Source organism: Staurois parvus, unplaced genomic scaffold (assembly GCF_062004578.1).
Source record: "Staurois parvus isolate SC_StPar_1 unplaced genomic scaffold, SC_StPar_1.0 ptg002493l, whole genome shotgun sequence".
In the NCBI taxonomy this organism is placed as follows: Eukaryota; Metazoa; Chordata; class Amphibia; order Anura; family Ranidae; genus Staurois; species Staurois parvus.
In genome coordinates, this window is record NW_028320289.1 from 61,541 (window position 1) to 81,489 (window position 19,949).

Genomic DNA, 19,949 nt, shown 5'->3' on the forward strand with positions numbered 1-19,949 from the left:
TCATCCCCCATAGTAATTCATCCCCCATATAGTAATTCATCCCCCATAGTAATTCATCCCCCATATAGTAATTCATCCCCCATAGTAATTCATCCCCCATATTAAGTCCCTCCTGTGTCAATTCACTTACCTTTGCTCCTGTCGCCGTATTCCCGCGCCGTTCCGGTGTAGCATGAAAATCTGTCTCCTATGAGGATCTGTCCCCCTCGACGTATCTGCGCATGTGCCAGTTTCAGGCATTAGCAGCCGATCGGCGATCTCCGGCACATGCGCAGATACGTCGAGGGGGACAGATCCTCATAGGAGACAGATTTTCATGCTACACGGCGGACTGTGAGAGGAGCCTAGCGGGAGCCTAGCTCCGCGGGCCGGATTAAAAGGTCCGCCGGGCTGTAGTTTGCCCATTGCTGGCCTAATGTTTGTTAGGACTTTAACCGATTCTGAGCCACCGTATAGCAGAAATACTGTTACAGGACGGCACAGGTGTGCAAAATTGTGTGTGTATATATATATAATGTGATTTTGCAGGTCTGGGTAGGGGGCGCATGCACCCTACCTACACAGCCAATGGTTGCCTTGGCTATCAATCGCCGGGTCCCGGGCCGGTTATTCCCCACCTGCACCCGGTGGTCTCTGAGGATTTCCGACGGGGGAGAGACCTGTACGTAAATAATACAAATCTCTCCCCTGTCAGCTCCTGCACACTGCTTTATATGGCTCTGCATAGCAGAGCCATACAAAGCAGTGCTTACAGTGAAACAGCACACAGTTAACCCTTTGATCGCCCCAGATGTTGACCCCTTCCTGCCCAATGCCATTAATACAAATGAAATTTGATTTTTAAATATTTTTACTAGACATGTTTAATAGCAAAAAGTCAAAAATATTGTTTGTTTTTTGTCTCAAAATTGTCAGTCTTTTTATAGCGCAAAAAATAAAAACCGCACATTCGATCAAATACCACCTAGGAAAATAAAAGCTCTATTTGTGGGTAAAAAAGGACTTAAATTTCATTTGGGTGCAGCGTTGCATGATCGCGCAATTGTCAGTTAAAGTAAGGCAGCACCATAAAAATGGCCTGGTTGGGGGGGGGGGGTAAATCCTCTGGAGTGCAAGTGGTTAATAAATGGTAGGAATGTTGTATATGTATGTAATAAGACATCACATGAAATAACCTCTTGGCTGTATCCTCCAAGTATCAATATATCAACCCCTCTGCAGTCTTGCACTACTTGGGCCCCTGATCACTGTGGTGGTAATCCCATCATCTCCACCACCAACTGACCATTCCCAATAAAGTACAGCTAGTGACTGGTCTCTGTTCCAAATGACCACCATTAACAACCACACTTCCATATCTATTATCCTTTATCCAGCTGCATATCCACTGAACCGAGCCGTATCTTGTACAACTTCTGAGATCCTTGAGTTGCCTTTACTAAAATGAAGATAAATATGTCCCCAGTGCCACCCTGGTCTACATCATTGGGGATCACAAATTTCAATCAGATACTTCTGACATGATCTGCCCTCAGTAAAGCCGCGCTGGTTTGGGTCCAGCAAGTTTTATGTTTTTAAATTATCATTGATGCTTTTGTTTAGGAGCGATTACATGAATTTTATGTATCATAGTTAGTCTGGCTGAAAAAGACAAAAGTCCATCCAGTTCATTTATTTCTACAGATGTTTAACTCAATGGGCTGGTAATTCTGGTAATAATAAAGAAAATATATACGAATGTAATCCTGTTTTGGGGGTCATATGAGATAAACCTTTTCTAGACCGTTTACATCCAGGAATTCACCAAAAGAAGAAGTACAGACAAAGCTCTTCTGGCTGTACTTCTGTAGATCGGAGGAGTGCAGTTCGTTCTGCACTCCTGAGACTTGTTTGCAGCTGACAGTGGGCTGAAGCCTGTCTTCTGACGTCACTCATCTGGTCCAGGCTGGGGAAAGATCCCGACTTTAAAGTCGGGATCCACCCCAGAGTCTGGAGCAGCACTTGGCTCAGCCTCTCAGCGATCTACTGAGATCCTGAGCCAGCCACTCCCTCCTCCCCCACAGTCCAGTGCTCCAGTGAGCGCGGGGAGAACAAAGCAGACAGCGATGACTGACAGTCACCTCTGTGCACTCAGAGCAGCTGCAAGAACTCGGCGATCATCGATCATGTGATGTCTGAGTTCTCACCCTTAGAACTGGCGGGGCACAGATGCAGCATCGGACCAATGCTGCATCCACCTAGCTAAGTATGATTTTGTGTAAATATAACATCCCATACTTCTCTTTTAAGCACCTGGTGACCTAGGAAGCTGATCTTCCCCATCAGTGGGAAGTATGGGGACTTGTATGGTTCCTCTAGTGCAGTGCTTCACTCAGAGGGGTCTGGAGCTTTGCAAGTCATACCCCTTGTGAGATCACCCAGCTCCAGGCAGTTACACTTCTTGCAGTGATGCCGGTCTAGTCCTTGTGTGTCTATTAAGGGGTTTTATTGTGGAATAGAGTGAATACGGAGTAGAAGGAATACAATCTGCTTGTTTCTAAACCTTCTCTTGCTGACAGTCCTTGGATGGGATTCATCTTCAGGGGTATACAGCAAGCTGCAGTAACTCTCCCTGAGACAGAAGTTCTAGTGGGTGCGCTGTACGAGGTCTCTGACGGTAGCTTTAGTCAGTGGCAGTTCTAGTGGGTGCGCTGTACGAGGTCTCTGATGGTAGCTTTAGTCAGTGGCAGTTCTAGTCGGTGCGCTGTACGAGGTCTCTGACGGTCGCTTTAGTCAGTGGCAGTTCTAGTGGGTGCGCTGTACGAGGTCTCTGACGGTCGCTTTAGTCAGTGGCAGTTCTAGTGGGTGCGCTGTACGAGGTCTCTGACGGTAACTTTCGTCAGTGGCAGTTCTAGTGGGTGCGCTGTACGAGGTCTCTGACGGTAGCTTTAGTCAGTGGCAGTTCTAGTGGGTGCGCTGTACGAGGTCTCTGACGGTAGCTTTAGCCAGTGCCAGTTCTAGTGGGTGCACTGTACGGGGTCTCTGACGGTCGCTTTAGTCAGTGGCAGTTCTAGTGAATGCTGCACTGTTCATTAGATCTAGTGTCCCACATAGGATCTGTTAGGGTGAGGTCTTCCTGGATCATAACAACTTCTACAGGAACACAGCCTGTGAGAATACGAGTCCTCTGGACATGGGCTCCAGCCCAGGAACTTCTGATGAGGCACAGCCTGCAGGCTAAGGACACTTCAAGAACAGAGCTCAGCCTGCTTGGTCCTGGTAGTCTAGGCTAAACCTTAAAGTGTCACTAAACCCACAACAGTAAAATCAGTCTGTATATACAGTAAAGAATGCTTGTTATACTCACTTTGGAACCTAAGGAGTTAATCCTGCACATTGTGTAAAGGCTGTTTGATCCTGTCTTCTCTGATCCTCCCCTTCTACTGACCCTAATCCATCTGCTGATAGAACAGAGCCCTAGGAGGCACTGTGCACAAGCTCAGTTTGGTTTGTATTGCTTGATAGTTTTTTTTCTTTGGGGAGGGTGCATGTGATCAGCACAGGGCCAATCAGCACTATCCTGACAGAGGGTCAGGGGTTATGCAGCCTCATAGGACAGTCAGAGCTGAATAAAAACTCCTACAAGCTTTAACCAGTGCTCTGCTGGACACTGATAGAAGGCACAAGACTGCTATATACTGCTGATGAGAAAAGGTATTTAGCAGTTTATATTTACTAAAACAATTGCATTTCCATGTTGTGTGTACTGTGGGAGACCAGATATAGTGAATGCAGAGTCCGGGGAGACCAGATATAATGACTGCAGGGTCCGGGGAGACCGGATATAGTGAATGCAGGGTCCGGGGAGACCAGATATAGTGAATGCAGGGTCCGGGGAGACCAGATATAATGACTGCAGGGTCCGGGGAGACCGGATATAGTGAATGCAGGGTCCGGGGAGACCAGATATAGTGAATGCAGGGTCTGGGGAGACCAGATATAGTGAATGCAGGGTCCGGGGAGACCAGATATAGTGAATGCCGGGTCCGGGGAGACCAGATATAGTGAATGCAGGGTCCGAGGAGACCGGATATAGTGAATGCAGGGTCCGAGGAGACCGGATATAGTGAATGCAGGGTCCGAGGAGACCGGATATAGTGAATGCAGGGTCCGAGGAGACCGGATATAGTGAATGCAGGGTCCGGGGAGAGCGGATATAGTGAATGCAGGGTCCGAGGAGACCAGATATAGTGACTGCAGGGTCCGGGGTTAGTAACACTTTAACAAACACCTCGGGTATTGGCCAGCTAACAGACAGGCAGACTTTCCTGTGTCACTCCTCTGATACAACATTCTTGAGTCTACACAACATAATCTAGCAGATAATGTGATACTGAAAACTCCCAAACAGAACATTCTTAGAGGCCTTACTAGCAGAAATACACCTGTAGGGTCCCTGCTTTAGGCTGGAGTGTCCCTGGATAAATTATTTTCTTGGCTATGCTGTATTCAATGGTGTGAGCCATCGGAAGGGCAAGGGTGGTCAAATATCCATCTCATGATGCTCACTGCAAAGGGGGGACACCAAATCACCCTCCATATCCCTCTATAATCATCATAAAAAATGTGTAAATTAGGTACAAAGCTTTTTCAGAAGACCTAAAAACTGAGATTCTAGTTAATGTATGAAGAAATGCTGACCGTATATAGGGCAAGGAATGGGGTGGATCATGTTCCTTCAGATGAAATGACTCCAATTCTCCCCCATCCTGATGGCACCTATCAGATCAGAGTCAGTGTGGAAGTGCCAACCAAGGAGGGAGACACTTACTCCTGTCATGTGGACCACGGCAGCCTGGAGGATGTTCTTACTAAGAAAGTAGAAGAAAGTTTAATAATGAAATCTAATCATGAATGCACCTGAGGTCGGCCTTTATGGTTGTAAAGATATTAAAAAAAAAATTTTTAGGTCATTTTTAAGAGGAATTTAACAAAATATCAATGTAACGTGTATTTATTCCTGCCTCCTGATATATGTGCTCTGTACTGGGCACCACTAGAGCGGTTATATTTTATATATGATTCTTCCACAGTGTATGCAGTTTTGAAAAGTGCTGATTGCACTGATAGACAGTCTGGGTTTGATTTACTAAAGGCAGATAGACTGTGCACTTTGTAAGAGCAGTTGTTCCAGAGGTTAGTAAATGAGGGGAAGCTCAGCTGACGTCCATCATCCGATCATGTGCAAGCAAAAATGCAGTTTATTATATTTTCTTTGCATGTGATTGGGTGTTCTGTGTGAAGAGAAGCTTCCAGCGCACAGGATTACTCAATTGTTTATAGGACTCCAGAGAGATTGTAGATCTGGGGCAGGAGAGACACACCCTTATGTCCAAAATGTAACCTACACCGCGGAGACTCCATTCATATGTTTTGGCATTGTCCAAAGCTCGCTAGATATTGGGCCGAGGTTATACAGTCAGGTCCATAAATATTGGGACATCGACACAATTCTAACATTTTTGGTTCTATACACCACCACAATGGATTTGAAATGAAACGAACAAGATGTGCTTTAACTGCAGACTGTCAGCTTTAATTTGAGGGTATTTACATCCAAATTAGGTGAACGGTGTAGGAATTACAACAGTTTGTATATGTGCCTCCCGCTTGTTAAGGGACCAAAAGTAATGGGACAATTGGCTTCTCAGCTGTTCCATGGCCAGGTGTGTGTTATTCCCTCATTATCCCAATTACAATGAGCAGATAAAAGGTCCAGAGTTCATTTCAAGTGTGCTATTTGCATTTGGAATCTGTTGCTGTCAACTCTCAAGATGAGATCCAAAGAGCTGTCACTATCAGTGAAGCCATCATTAGGCTGAAAAAACAAAACAAACCCATCAGAGAGATAGCAAAAACATTAGGCGTGGCCAAAACAACTGTTTGGAACATTCTTAAAAAGAATGAACGCACCGGTGAGCTCAGCAACACCAAAAGACCCGGAAGACCACGGAAAACAACTGTGGTGGATGACCGAAGAGTTCTTTCCATGGTAAAGAAAACACCCTTCACAACAGTTGGCCAGATCAAGAACACTCTCCAGGAGGTAGGTGTATGTGTGTCAAAGTCAACAATCCAGAGAAGACTTCACCAGAGTGAATACAGAGGGTTCACCACAAGATGTAAACCATTGGTGAGCCTCAAAAACAGGAAGGCCAGATTAGAGTTTGCCAAACAACATCTAAAAAAGCCTTCACAGTTCTTGAACAACATCCTATGGACAGATGAGACCAAGATCAACTTGTACCAGAGTGATGGGAAGAGAAGAGTATGGAGAAGGAAAGGAACTGCTCATGATTCTAAGCATACCACCTCATCAGTGAAGCATGGTGGTGGTAGTGTCATGGCGTCGGCATGTATGGCTGCCAATGGAACTGGTTCTCTTGTATTTATTGATGATGTGACTGCTGACAAAAGCAGCAGGATGAATTCTGAAGTGTTTCAGGCAATATTATCTGCTCATATTCAGCCAAATGCTTCAGAACTCATTGGACGCCGCTTCACAGTGCAGATGGACAATGACCCAAAGCATACTGCAAAAGCAACCAAAGAGTTTTTTAAGGGAAAGAAGTGGAATGTTATGCAATGGCCAAGTCAATCACCTGACCTGAATCCGATTGAGCATGCATTTCACTTGCTGAAGACAAAACTGAAGGGAAAATGCCCCAAGAACAAGCAGGAACTGAAGACAGTTGCAGTAGAGGCCTGGCAGAGCATCACCAGGGATGAAACCCAGCTTCTGGTGATGTCTATGCGTTCCAGACTTCAGACTGTAATTGACTGCAAAGGATTTGCAACCAAGTATTAAAAAGTGAAAGTTTGATTTTTGATTATTATTCTGTCCCATTACTCTTGGTCCCTTAACAAGTGGGAGGCACATATGCAAACTGTTGTAATTCCTACACCGTTCACCTGATTTGGATGTAGATACCCTCAAATTAAAGCTGAGAGTCTGCAGTTAAAGCACATCTTGTTCGTTTCATTTCAAATCCATTGTGGTGGTGTATAGAGCCAAAAATGTTAGAATTGTGTCGATGTCCCAATATTTATGGACCTGACTGTATGTCCCTTCTTCTTAGTTTCCCAATCTTCTGTTCAGCTAGATCCCGTCATATGCCTCTTAGGGGCAGTAGATGCTGAACAGTACCAACCAGGAGTGTATATTATGGTTTCTCCCCTGCTATACCTTGCTAGGAAACATATTGCCAGATATTGGATGTCATCCTCCTCTCCGACATGTAAACAATGGACAGAATGGGGTTTATTTACTAAAGCTGGAGAGTGCAAAATCAGGCTCACTTCTGCATAGAAACCAATCAGCTTCCAGCCTCAACTTGTTCAATTAAGCTTTGGCAATAAAACCTGGAAGCTGATTGCAGAGGTTTCCCTAGGGTTGGTGTCACCCGGTGCGGTAACATGTGGTGTCACCCCTCCAGAGAGGAAGGAGCGGTGCCGGTGTAGCGGTAAATTGAGTATCCCAATCCGTGAAGATATGTATCCCCTGAAGCAACTGCGCATGTGCCGGTTTCAGGCCGAAGAAGCTGATCTCTGACTATGGGTTGCGAAATCAGTTAACCCTGTATAGGTTCAACCTATATGGGGTTAACTGATCTTGCAACCCATAGTGATCCGCGGGATCAGATTCAGCGGTTTGCAGCCTGTAAGGGGTTAACTGTGGCAGCTCTGTGCTAAAGTCGGAGGTCGGCTTCTTCGGCCTGAAACCGGCACATGTGCAGTTGCTGCAGGGGATACATATCTTCACAGGTCCGGGATACTCATTTTACGGCTGTGGGGGGGGGGTGGCAGCTGTCACTGTGCCAGGAATCCGGGATCACCCCAATAACTTGCCAGGACTTTCACAGAGCCCAGAAGCTCTGCTGGCATCCTGCTCCTGCACCCCCCTGTGATGGTGTCACCCGGTGCCCCCTAGGGATGTCACTGGCTGATTGGTTTCTATGCAGAAGTGAGTATTTCAGCCCCCTACTTCTAGGAGAACAGCTCACTAATCACCACCGGAACGCCCAGTGTACATTGGAGTCAATCTGGCAGGGTTGGCTAGACGTACCGGGGCTGGCCTCATCTCCACTAGTTCTGCAAAGACTCCTTCAATTGTAACCCTAACTTGTGTAGCTTTTTATAGCGATCGATGATATGCAGTCTGTAGGACGTATATTGTAGTCCCACCCTGACCTCTGCAGTCCGTAGGATGTATATTGTAGTCCCACCCTGACCTCTGCAGTCCGTAGGATGTATATTGTAGTCCCACCCTGACCTCTGCAGTCCGTAGGATGTATATTGTAGTCCCCCCCTGACCTCTGCAGTCCGTAGGATGTATATTGTAGTCCCACCCTGACCTCTGCAGTCCGTAGGATGTATATTGTAGTCCCCCCCTAACCTCTGCAGTCCGTAGGATGTATATTGTAGTCCCACCCTGACCTCTGCAGTCCGTAGGATGTATATTGTAGTCCCCCCCTGACCTCTGCAGTCCGTAGGATGTATATTGTAGTCCCACCCTGACCTCTGCAGTCCGTAGGATGTATATTGTAGTCCCACCCTGACCTCTGCAGTCCGTAGGATGTATATTGTAGTCCCACCCAGACCTCTTCAGTCTGTAGATAATTCCACCTGATTGTTTATTGGTTTAATTTAACTCTATTCACTAACCAATACTCAGGATCACGTATGTACTGATCTTACCTGTTCACATTGTTATGACCTTGTATAGCAAGATAAAAGTTTAATCTTGTTTTCCTGTTTTCATCTAAATATGCCATATATTGTAACTTGTGATCTTATTCTTAACCGCTTTCCTGCCGCCCTATAGCAGAAATACTGCTACAGGGGTGCGCAAAATCACATATATATACGTGATTTTGCATTTCCGGGTAGGGGGCACATGCCCTACCCGCACCGCCATTCGCTGCCTCGGCTGCCAATCACCGGGTCCTGGCCGCTGATTACTCGCCGGCACCTGGTGATTGCCGAGTATTACTGACGGGGGAGAGAACTGTATGCGAGCAATACAGATATCTCCCCTGTCAGCTCCAGTACACTGCTTTGTATGGCTCTGCATAGCACAGCCATACAAAGCAGTGTGCTTACAGTTGAAAACACACACAGAGCCTAATAGTAAAACGCATACAGTTAACCCTTTTATCGTCCCAGATGTTAACCCCTTCCTGCCCAGTGTCATTAGTACAGTGTCGGTGCTTTTTATTAGCACTGATCACTGTATTGGTGTCACTTGGGATGTCAGTGGCAGTTAGTCAGTTCCCCCCAGTGTCAGAATGCCTTCCGCAGTCCCGCTATAAGTCGCTGATTGCCGCCATTACTAGTAAAAAAAATATATTTTTTTTTTAAATTTCAGTATCTATACCACCATTTGTAAATGTTATAACTTTCACGTAAACCAATTAATTTACACGTATTGGGATTTTTTTTTAGCAAAGACATGTTGCAGAATACAATTTACCCTAAATTTATGATAAAATTTGATTTGTAAACTATTTTATTGGACATGTTTAATAGCAAAAAGTCAAAAATATTGTTGGTCTTTTTTGTTTATAGTGCAAAAAATAAAAACCGCAGAGGTGATCAAATTTCACCGAAGGAAAGCTTTATTTGTGGGGGAAAAAAGAACATACATTTCATTTGGGTACAGTGTTGCATGACCGTGCAATTGTCAGTTAAAGTAATGCAGCGCCGAAACGCAAAAAATGTCCTGGTCAGGAAGGGGAGGGGGGGGGGGATCCTCAGGAGGGCGAGGGGTTAATAATAAGAGTTTAGATTAAAAAAAAAACAGAATCTTCACCTCATTTACTAAGCTCTGGAGCAACTGCACTGTCAGAGCACACCGTCTATTTGCCTTTAGTAAATCATCTCTGTGTTCATAGTCACAGCATGTCTGGAAAATAGAATTGAGAATCCAGAACTATTCATCTGAGTCTCCTTTTTTTAAATATTAGAACATGAGATAGTCACGGACCAATCCCTACGGTTAAGGCAAGGTGAGGCTACAGTCCTGTGTACAGGAGAACTGCAGCCAGTAATCCAGGCCACTATGTCACATCTGCAGTATATCTGCGTACCTGTCTGTCTGCGCTGTACACTGAGCTGTGCGCACACCTCAGCCTATCATTTCAGCAGCGTGGAGATGACTGAACTCCTGCGCAGTGGTGTCCCGAGGCAGGTGCGGGGGGTGCGGTCCGCACCGGGTGACACCGACAGGACTGGGTGACACCGGACCCACTCCAAGAAAAAGTAAGTTGTAAAGCAAGCCGACGATCCCCGCAGGATGGATCGAATCTGCGGATTGAGCATAATGGATCGGAGTCCAATCCATTATGCTCAATCCGCAGATCCAATCCATTCTGCGGGGATCGTCAGAGGGGGTGTCACCAAGTGTTACCGCACCGGGTAACACCAACCCTAGCGACGCCTCTGCTCCCCTTATCTACGTCCCTGTACTACTGCATGTAGTACCGCCACACTGGTATTCCTTTTTATACCTGTAAAATTAAAAGTCCCGGTTTGACTTGAATGCCCTTCGTAGTTCGTTTGCACCAGGACTACTTTCCTTCACTAAGTTCTGCATTGGCTCTGTTGTGTTTACACTATTTGATTTATTATTACTTCTCTGTGACCATCACTTGTTTATTATTGCTCTGTGTCTTTAAGCTGTCTTCTCCTGTCTAAACTGAACTCTTTCTCTCATGGTACTTGTGTATACCCCTCCCCCCTGCCTCTCTCTGGTAGTCATTCTACAGTATCCTGTCCTCCTGTATGCATCTTTTCATGAGGCTTATAACATTAACGTTTTTCTATCTATGATTATCCTCCATTAAACAGAACATTTGAATGGTTTTTCCTCATCTGACTTCCTCAACATGTGAATTTATTCATTGAGTTAAACTGTCTGACCCGATGCAAGAGATAGATTCAACACCACGTCATATAGCTGTATACATCGCTGGAGATGAAGTTTATCATCTCGTAGTTGAGTCAGAACAGGCTCTTAGCACTGTATGAGCTGTATATATCTTCAGCTACATACAGTACACAGTGCTGGGTTCTGGCTGTGAGACAGAGACTCCCCTCCTCACACCTGAAACAAAACAGTCTGAGCGGTGCTCAGCCAATAACAGCCAATCATAACCATTCTTTCATAGCTGCCTATGAATGGCTGAGCACTGCTCATCCCAACTCTGCATTGTTCCGGGTGTGAGAAGGGAAGTCTCTGTCTCAAAGCCAGAACCCAGAACTGTGTACCGTATGTAGCTGAAACTTCATACAGCGCTAAGATCCAATGCAGCACTTAGTGAAGGACATACTTCCTACGGACCAGCTTGGTCCAAACAAATCATTTAAAGTCACAGGAAACATGGAATCAGCTTTAATGTATAACTAAAGGCAAAATCTTTATTTAATTTTGTACAGAGTGGATAGGGATCAGACCAACTGTCAGGTGTTTATTACTGTTAGTGCCCCCACTAGTGAAGTTCACCCTCTCTCTGTCATGGTTACTGTTGTCACTGAGCGTGAAAGCAATTCCTAAATTCCAGGTTGTCACCAGAATAGGAATAAAGGGGAGATCTTTTAGGGGGGACAATAGATCTAGTGACAACAGAACTACTTTACTTTGTAGGGACTTCCTCTCACTCCCTGTCATGGATGTATAGGGCAGGAAGTGAAAGGAAATCTTCCCTATGGGACACACATGTAAAAAATAACTGGCAGGGGTTATAACCCTCCTCTACTTTAAAATGATAAAACAATTTTCCATTTAATGTGTTACTAAACCCTGAACCCTGCATCCACTATATCTGGTCTCCCCGGACCCTGCATCCACTATATCTGGTCTCCCTGGACCCTGCATCCACTATATCTGGTCTCTCTGGACCCTGCATTCACTATATCTGGTCTCCCCGGACCCTGCATTCACTATATCTGGTCTCTCTGGACCCTGCATTCACTATATCTGGTCTCCCCGGACCCTGCATCCACTATATCTGGTCTCCCTGGACCCTGCATCCACTATATCTGGTCTCCCCGGACCCTGCATTCACTATATCCGGTCTCCCCGGACCCTGCATCCACTATATCTGGTCTCCCCGGACCTTGCATTCACTATTTCTGATCTCCCCGGACCTTGCATTCACTATATCTGGTCTCCCACAGTACACAGAACATGGAAATGCAATTATTTTAGTAAATATAAACTGCTAAATACCTTTTCTCATCAGCTGTTAGAGCAGTCTTGTGACTTATATCAGTGTCCAGCAGAGCTCTAGTTAAGACTTATAGGAGGAGTTTTCATTCTCCTGTAAGGAGGATGCAGAACCCCTGACCTCTGTCTGGACAGTTCTGATTGGCCCTGTGCGGATCACATGCACTCTCCCAAGAAAACAAAAAACCTATCAATACACACCAAACTGAGCATGTGCAAATGCCTACGGTGCACTCTGGAGATAAGTGGTGGTCGCTTGAAAAAGGGGAGGAACGGAGAAGAAAGGATCAAAAAGCTCTTTTACGCAATGCAGAGGATTAACCCCTTAGGTTACACAGTGAGTATAACAAGCATGCATTACTGCATCTACAGACTGATTTTACTGCTGTGGGTTTAGTAACACTTTGATTCTGCTTTAAGGCCGTAGTAAAGTCTCTTGTAAAAAAAAAAACATGATTCCTCCTGCAAGGTAATATCATAGTGTGCCAATATGCATCGAATTGCATCGCATCCCAGCACATTACGAAGGACTTACCCTAAAACAAAGCCCTCCAGCGGCACGCTGTCACGGCTGACAGGGCTTCCATCTTCACCTGGTCCTCCTTCTGGGTTCGCACTCTCTAGCCATCTGACTGGCTGAGCTGCAATGACATCACTCCCTTGCATGCGTGTGGAAGCATCGGGCACGGGTATGCATTCCTTCCGAGCGCATGTGTCAGTGACGTCTCCGGCTGCTGCTGCTCTCTGCAATATCTCCTACACAGCGCACACTTCGGAGATATTCATTTTACCTACAAGGTACGCTTCATTATAAGTCAGGGAACGCACTTTACTTCCACTTCATTCCACTTCTATATGTTGGATTGGTTTATATGCAGAAAAACAATAATAGAGGAGAAGACAGAAATCCCCATATACATTCCGTAATAATACACTATATTGCCCGCAGTATTGGTCGTCCTGCCTTTACACACACATGGACTTTAATGGCATCCCAGTCTTAGTCCGTAGGGTTCAATATTGAGTTGGCCCCGCCCTTTGCAGATATAACAGCTTCAACTCTTCTGGGAAGGCCGTCCACAAGGTTTAGGAGGGTGTCTATGGGAAGCTTGGACCATTCTTCCAGAAGCACATTTGTGAGGTCAGGCACTGATGTCGGGGGAGGAGGCCTGGCTCACAGTCTCCACTCTAATTCATCCCAAAGGTGTTCTATGGGTTGAGGTCAGGACTCTGTGCAGGCCAGTCAAGTTCCTCCACCCCAAACTGGCTCATCCATGTCTTTATGGCCCTTGCTTTGTGCACTGATGCGCAGTCATGTCGGAACAGGAAGGGGCCATCCCCAAACTCTTCCCACAAAGTTGGGATCATGAAATTGTCCAAAATGTCTTGGTATGCTGATGCTTAAGAGTTCCCTTCACTGGAACAAGGGGGCCAAGCCCAACCCCTGAAAAACAACCCCACACCATAATGCCCCCTCCACCAAACTTTACACTTGGCGCAATGCAGTCAGGCAAGCACTGTTCTCCTGGCAACTGCCATACCCAGACAAGTCCATCTGATTGCCAGACAGGGAAGCGTGATTGGTCACTCCAGAGAACATGTCTCCATTGCTCTAGAGTCCAGTGGCGGCGTGCTTTACACCACTTAGAAAAATATATATGGTGTAGCGCTAGATCGTATTAATATGCATATGTATATATATAACCATATACATATGCAAAATCTGACAGATAAATATACATAAAAAATATACATAAAAAACACAGATAAACATACATAAATACACTCCCCTTGAGTGTCCCCAATGTAAAAGGGAAGCCAATAAGTGACTCAATTGATATACAGCGGATAAAACACAAACTCATGCAAGTATAACACACTTAATAAACGTGAGAGTGCCACTGGTGTCACAATCCTAAAGTGGTCTGAGTGCCCCTCACCTCCTTGCAGTGACCACAAGGGCCAGCACGCTTTGTTGTATATAAGACGTATCCCTCAGGGGCCACCTGATCTAGAAGACCATACTGGATACCACATCAGGGCGCTGTCATCCAGAACTCCTCCAGCCACTGATTCATCTGATGCTGACTCTTTATCACAGGGTCATGCTCAGAGACACAAAGATCTCCCATAGCGGAATTCAGTCATTTTTATTAAAAGATATACAATATAAAATGCCCCCTCACATCTTCACACACGATATTGCACATGAAAAAGTCCTCATGACATCCTCATAGCATAGGTATGTTTTACATGCTTTACACCACGGCATCCGACGCTTTGCATTGCACTTGGTGATGTAAGGCTTGGATGCAGCTGCTCGGCCATGGAAACCCATTCCATGGAGCTCCCTACACACTGTTGTTGTGCTAATCTGAAGGTCACATGAAGTTTGGAGGTCTTTAGCTATTGACTCTGCAGACAGTTGGCAACTTCTGTGCGCTTCAGCATGCGCTGACCCCGCTCTGTCATGTGACGTGGCCTACCACTTGGTGGCTGAGTTGCTGTTGTTCCCAGTTGCTTCCACTTTGTTATAATCCCACTAACAGCTGACCGAGGAATATTTAGTAGCCAGGAAATGTCACGGATGGAATTATTGCACAGGTGGCAACCTATCACAGTACCACGCTTGGAGTCACTGAGCTCCTGAGAGCGACCCATTCTTTCACAGATGTTTGTAGAAGCAGTCTGCATGCCTAGGTGATGATTGTATACAGCTGTGACCATGGAGGTGATTGGAACACCTGAATCACATGACTTGGAGGGCGGGCCCAATACTTTTGGCAATATAATGTATTTTCTCTTTGTGGTTTCAGCTTTGCGATCCTTTTCAATATTTGTCTTCCCAGCAACTGCTGATCAGCAATCCCTTTATTTTCCTATTGGACAGAGCACAAGGTTCCTCCAATCAGCACAGAGCTCTGCCCCCCTGTACACGGAGGATGGGGGGTTGGTGTGGGACTTTCCTGGTTGTGAAGTTGTGCCTCTGTGTCTATGACATCCAGGAGGATGAAGGTGACCCCCCTCATCCTGATTGTTCTGGGGGTGTCAGGGGGGTGTTGTGGTGAGTACAAGGAGGGGAGGGGCTGTGTGATGTATTCTGATCAGTGATTGGTGGAGGAATTGTGATGATAAATACTTCTGAGAGTTGAAGACAAAGCAGTGCAGTGGACATAGTGATGTCATCTTCAGAAACAGCCTCAAGTGTGGCCCCAACATGTCTGAAGGGCCACACCATGGCATCTGTATACTATGACATCACCTGGGTGCACAATACAGCTGGATCTGCTCCTTGTTATCAGGGCAGCACAGCACCCAGACGGCTGGTATCTCTGGGCGGTGAGCAGACAGGCGGGTGTTGTGATCACTCTGCATTCACGTTGTGGTGCCGATCACAAAACATTGATTACAGGTTCCTGTATACCGCCATCAATTTATATATATTGTACATTCACATCAGTCCCTAACCCTCAAGGGGCGTACAATCTAAGGTCCCTAATGTACATTCATACATACACATACTAGGGACAATTTATCAGCATGTCTATAGATTGGTGGAGGAAACCTACACAGGCACAGGGAGAACATGCAGACTCTGGGTAGGTAGTGCTGTGGTTGGGATTTGAACCAACAACCACAGTGCTGCCAGGCGGAAGTGCTAACCACTTACCCACTGTGCTGCTCATTGAAAGCCGTTCTGTGTGTTGCAGCCATGCGTGGTACAAATATACATGTTAACAATTTACTGCAACTTATTAGTCTGAAAAGCTCTAATACAGAAAGTAGTGCAACCTCCTGACCTCTAGAAGGTTCTACCCCCTTCATGACATTTTGTGATATTCAGCACTGTGCTACTTTAACTGGCAATTGCTCGGTAATGACACTCTGTACCCAGATAACATTTATATCATTTCTTGTAACACAAATAGAGTTTTCTTTTAGTGGGATTCGGTCACCTTCTGGGTTTTTATTTTCTGTTATGTCATTAAAAAGTCTGAAAATCTTGAAATAAAAAAAAAAAATGTTCCACTTTCTTTTACAAAACATATCCAATAAAATCAAATTTCTTCATAAATTTAGGCCAAAATGTATTCTGCCAGATGTCTTTGGTGAAAAAAATACATTTATATTGATTGATTTCTGTGAAAGTTACATTGTCTACAAAGAATGGAATATTCACTCCCCAGACACTTTATTAGGTACCCCTTGCTAGTACCGGGTCGGACCCCCCAATAAGAAAAACAAACAGTTTGCTGTATCTGTAGTGTGAGCTGGAGTTTGGTTTCAATGTGTTAGTATATCCAAATCTGCTAGTACACCTAACCCTGTCCTCCCCCCAGACTGACAATGCTGCTGTCCAAAGGTGCCTCCTGTGCTCCTTCATCCAGAGTGGGGACACTCTAATACAGGAGGTGTGTTACTGGCCAAATCACCAGGTGAAAAGAGATGTGGAAAAAGCTTAAAAAAAGAAAACTAATGCAGCCACCACATCTAATGATTGGAAAGCTGTAATATTACATTTCTGGTTTGGGGTTTAATATCGCTTCAATAAGGCATGTTGTGGGAGGGGAAATATTCTCCAGAAATCCTTAGAATCGGCCATGACACCTTCTCCTTAGATACCTCTAAAAGGGGAGAAATATTTGTTGTTTGTTTCTCTATGTTGTGTGATGGAAACACATGACAGACATACCGTGGAGGCTTCTCAGATCTGACTGCAAACACGGAGAATCCCGGCTCTGCTCTCTGTCCTGAACACTTCCTATCCTGACACTTTATTTACATTATTGATTTATGACCTCATATAAGTAGAGAATAATTGGGGATCTTACAGAAACAAACCGCGGATTGCAGGAAAGAAAATCACTAGATTTCCCCGCAGCACCATTGTATTCTGTCAGCAGGGAGCCTTCCCTACCAGCAGAACACAATGATCACTGCTGGCAGCTATTAGTATTGTCCAAAAAACCGTAAGAGACAGAAAAAAAAAGAAAAACAAAAAAGGAACGGGCAGAGACTCTCACTAACACATATTAGCAGGGATAGGTGCAGGTACCCCCCCCCCTTTCAAGTCACCCCTTGTCTCTGCCCCCTACACACCTTCAAGCCCCATCTCTATGGAATTGGTTACTGATAACAAGAAAAGCAGTAAAAAAGATCACTAGCAACAATAGATCCATCCAGCAACAATAGACCCCCAAGCAACAACAGATGCCCCACAAAAAATGCTCATCCCCCCAACAATAGATCCACCATAGCATAATGCACCTTTTCGCTAGCAACAATAGATCCCCAGCGACAAAATACCCCCATCCTCTAGCAACAGTGGACCTCCCCCAGCAACAATAGATCCCCTGCAATAAAATACCCCCTTCCTATAACAACAATAGATCCCCCACAACAGAATACCCCCTTCCCTCAGCAGCAATAGATGTCCAGTGAAAAATACCCCTCCCCAGAAACAGTAGACCTCCCACAGCAACAATAGATCCCCTACAACAAAATGCCCCCTCCCTTAGCAACAATAGATCCCCAGCAACAAAATACCCCCTCCCCTAGCAACAATAGATCCCCTGCAGTAAAATACTGCCTTCCCATAGCAACAATAGATCCCCACAACAGAATACCCCCTTCCCCAAGTAGCAATAGATCTCCAGCGAAAAATACCCCCTCCCCCAGAAACAGTAGACCCCCACATCAACAATAGATCACCTACAACAAAATACCCCCTCCCTTAGCAACAATAGACCTCCCCCAACAACAATAGATCCCCAGCAACAAAATTCCCCCTCCCTTAGCAACAATAGACTTCCCCCAGCAACAATAGATCCCCTGCAATAAAATACCCCCTTCCCATAGCAACAATAGATCCCTCACAACAGAATACCCGCTTCCCTCAGCAACAATAGATCTCCAACAAAAAATACCCTTCCCCCAGAAACAGTATACCCCACAGCAACAATAGATCCCCTACAACAAAATACCCCCTCCCTTAGCAACAATAGACATCCCCCAACAACAATAGATCCCCTGAAACAAAATACACCCTTCCCTTAGCAACTATAGATTCCCCACAACAGAATACCCCTTTCCCCAGCAACAATAGACCCCATGCTTCACAATACCCACCTCCCCCAGCAACAGTAGATCCACCCAAGCAACAAACACTAGCAAAAACCCCACCAGCAAAAACAGATCTTCCAGCAGCCAGCATCAATAAATGCAGCCGTCTCCAATAACAAATAGACCCTTCCAAAAAAAAAGTATATCATTCTAGCAACATCAGACCCCCCCCCGACAGCATAAGACCCCCCCCCTACAGCATAAGATCCCGCACCCCTGTGACAATAGATCCCCCACCAGTGAAAACATAGCCCCCACCAGTGACAATAGATCCCCAGCAGAAGGCATCAATAGCCCCTCCAGCACCCCTTGCCATTACATACATTCAGTGCTGGAGGTGCCGGGACTGCGTTCCCGCTGAAAAGAAGCCCTGCATATTAGTAACCTCTCCCCTCTCTCTTCTACACCAAAATAAACAGGAAAATGGTTGGGTGGGGATGAGGACATCGGGGTCAGAGGGGAAAGAACGGCTCATCAATGTACTGTTTATACTAAAAAGAGTAAATAAATTCTCCCCAATGGAACCATTTCTAAAGGCTGGAACACTCGGGCCGAATATCGACTGGTATCAGCGGGTTCAGCAGAAAGCGACATTCAGCCGGTGTGTACAGCAGCCTGACCAGCAGATGTCAGCCTAACGACCGGCTTTTATTGAACAGGCATGCTGGGAAACCAGCATCCAATCAGTGCTCGCAGCCAAGGGCTTACAGCGCTGATCAGTGTGTTCTGGCGGGGGGGGGGGGGGGGGGGGGGGCAGGCAGGATACATTTGCTCAGTGGGGGAGATCGCTGCACTGACATCACTTAGTACAGTGACCTCTCCCATGATCTGTGAATTGAGATCTGTTCCTGCTTTGTCCTCGTTTGTCACTGTACCCACATACACCGGCTCCTGCGATACACACGTATGGACGTGTTCTTGTTATCCATGTGATGTTGTGTGTTCTTCTTGTTACAAAGTGATCAATGTACATTTGTCATGACGAATGTCTTGTTGTCTTCCACGGTTCATGTATGTGAGGCATCACCGCTCTTCACTCACAAGTCATTTATCTATCAGAACACATAATAGCGGGAACCATCGTATCTTTTATAAATGTATTGCAATAAAAACGTATTGAAAGTGACAAAGAAAACTCCCCGTGTGCCGAGCATTGGTGTGTTCTGCAGTCCTGATGGCTGACGTAAGGCCCTCCGTGGTCTGAATGTCACTCACCCTGGAAAACCGTTTGTTAATTGTCGGTGGACTCGATTGTTTCAAAGTGCTAGGAACACAGTGCATGCCCTAGCAGTATTTAACCACTCGCCCTCCGGAAGTTTTACCCCCCCCCCTTCGTGACCAGGCGGCCATTTTTTGCTGTACAGCAGTGCGCTACTTTAACTGACAGTTGCGCAGTCATGCAACACTATACACAAATGAAATGTATACAATTATTTACACACAAATTATTACACACAAATAGAGCTTTATTTTGGTGGTATTTGATCACCATTGAGTTTTTTTATCTTTTGCGCTATAAACGAAAAAAGACTGAAAATTAAAAAAAAACATTTTTTTTACT

At 45.6% G+C, this 19,949-nt stretch overlaps 1 protein-coding gene across 1 annotated transcript in view; it reads left to right on the forward strand.

The window, feature by feature from the left end:
* Positions 1–15,202: 15,202 nt before the first annotated feature.
* LOC149430725 (class I histocompatibility antigen, F10 alpha chain-like) overlaps positions 15,203–19,949 on the forward strand; it is a 46,192-nt gene continuing 41,445 nt past the window's right edge. Inside the window, exon 1 of the mRNA XM_089666050.1 lies at positions 15,203–15,329. The gene's annotated coding sequence lies outside the window, so the exon portion shown is untranslated. The remainder of the gene's footprint in view (positions 15,330–19,949) is intronic.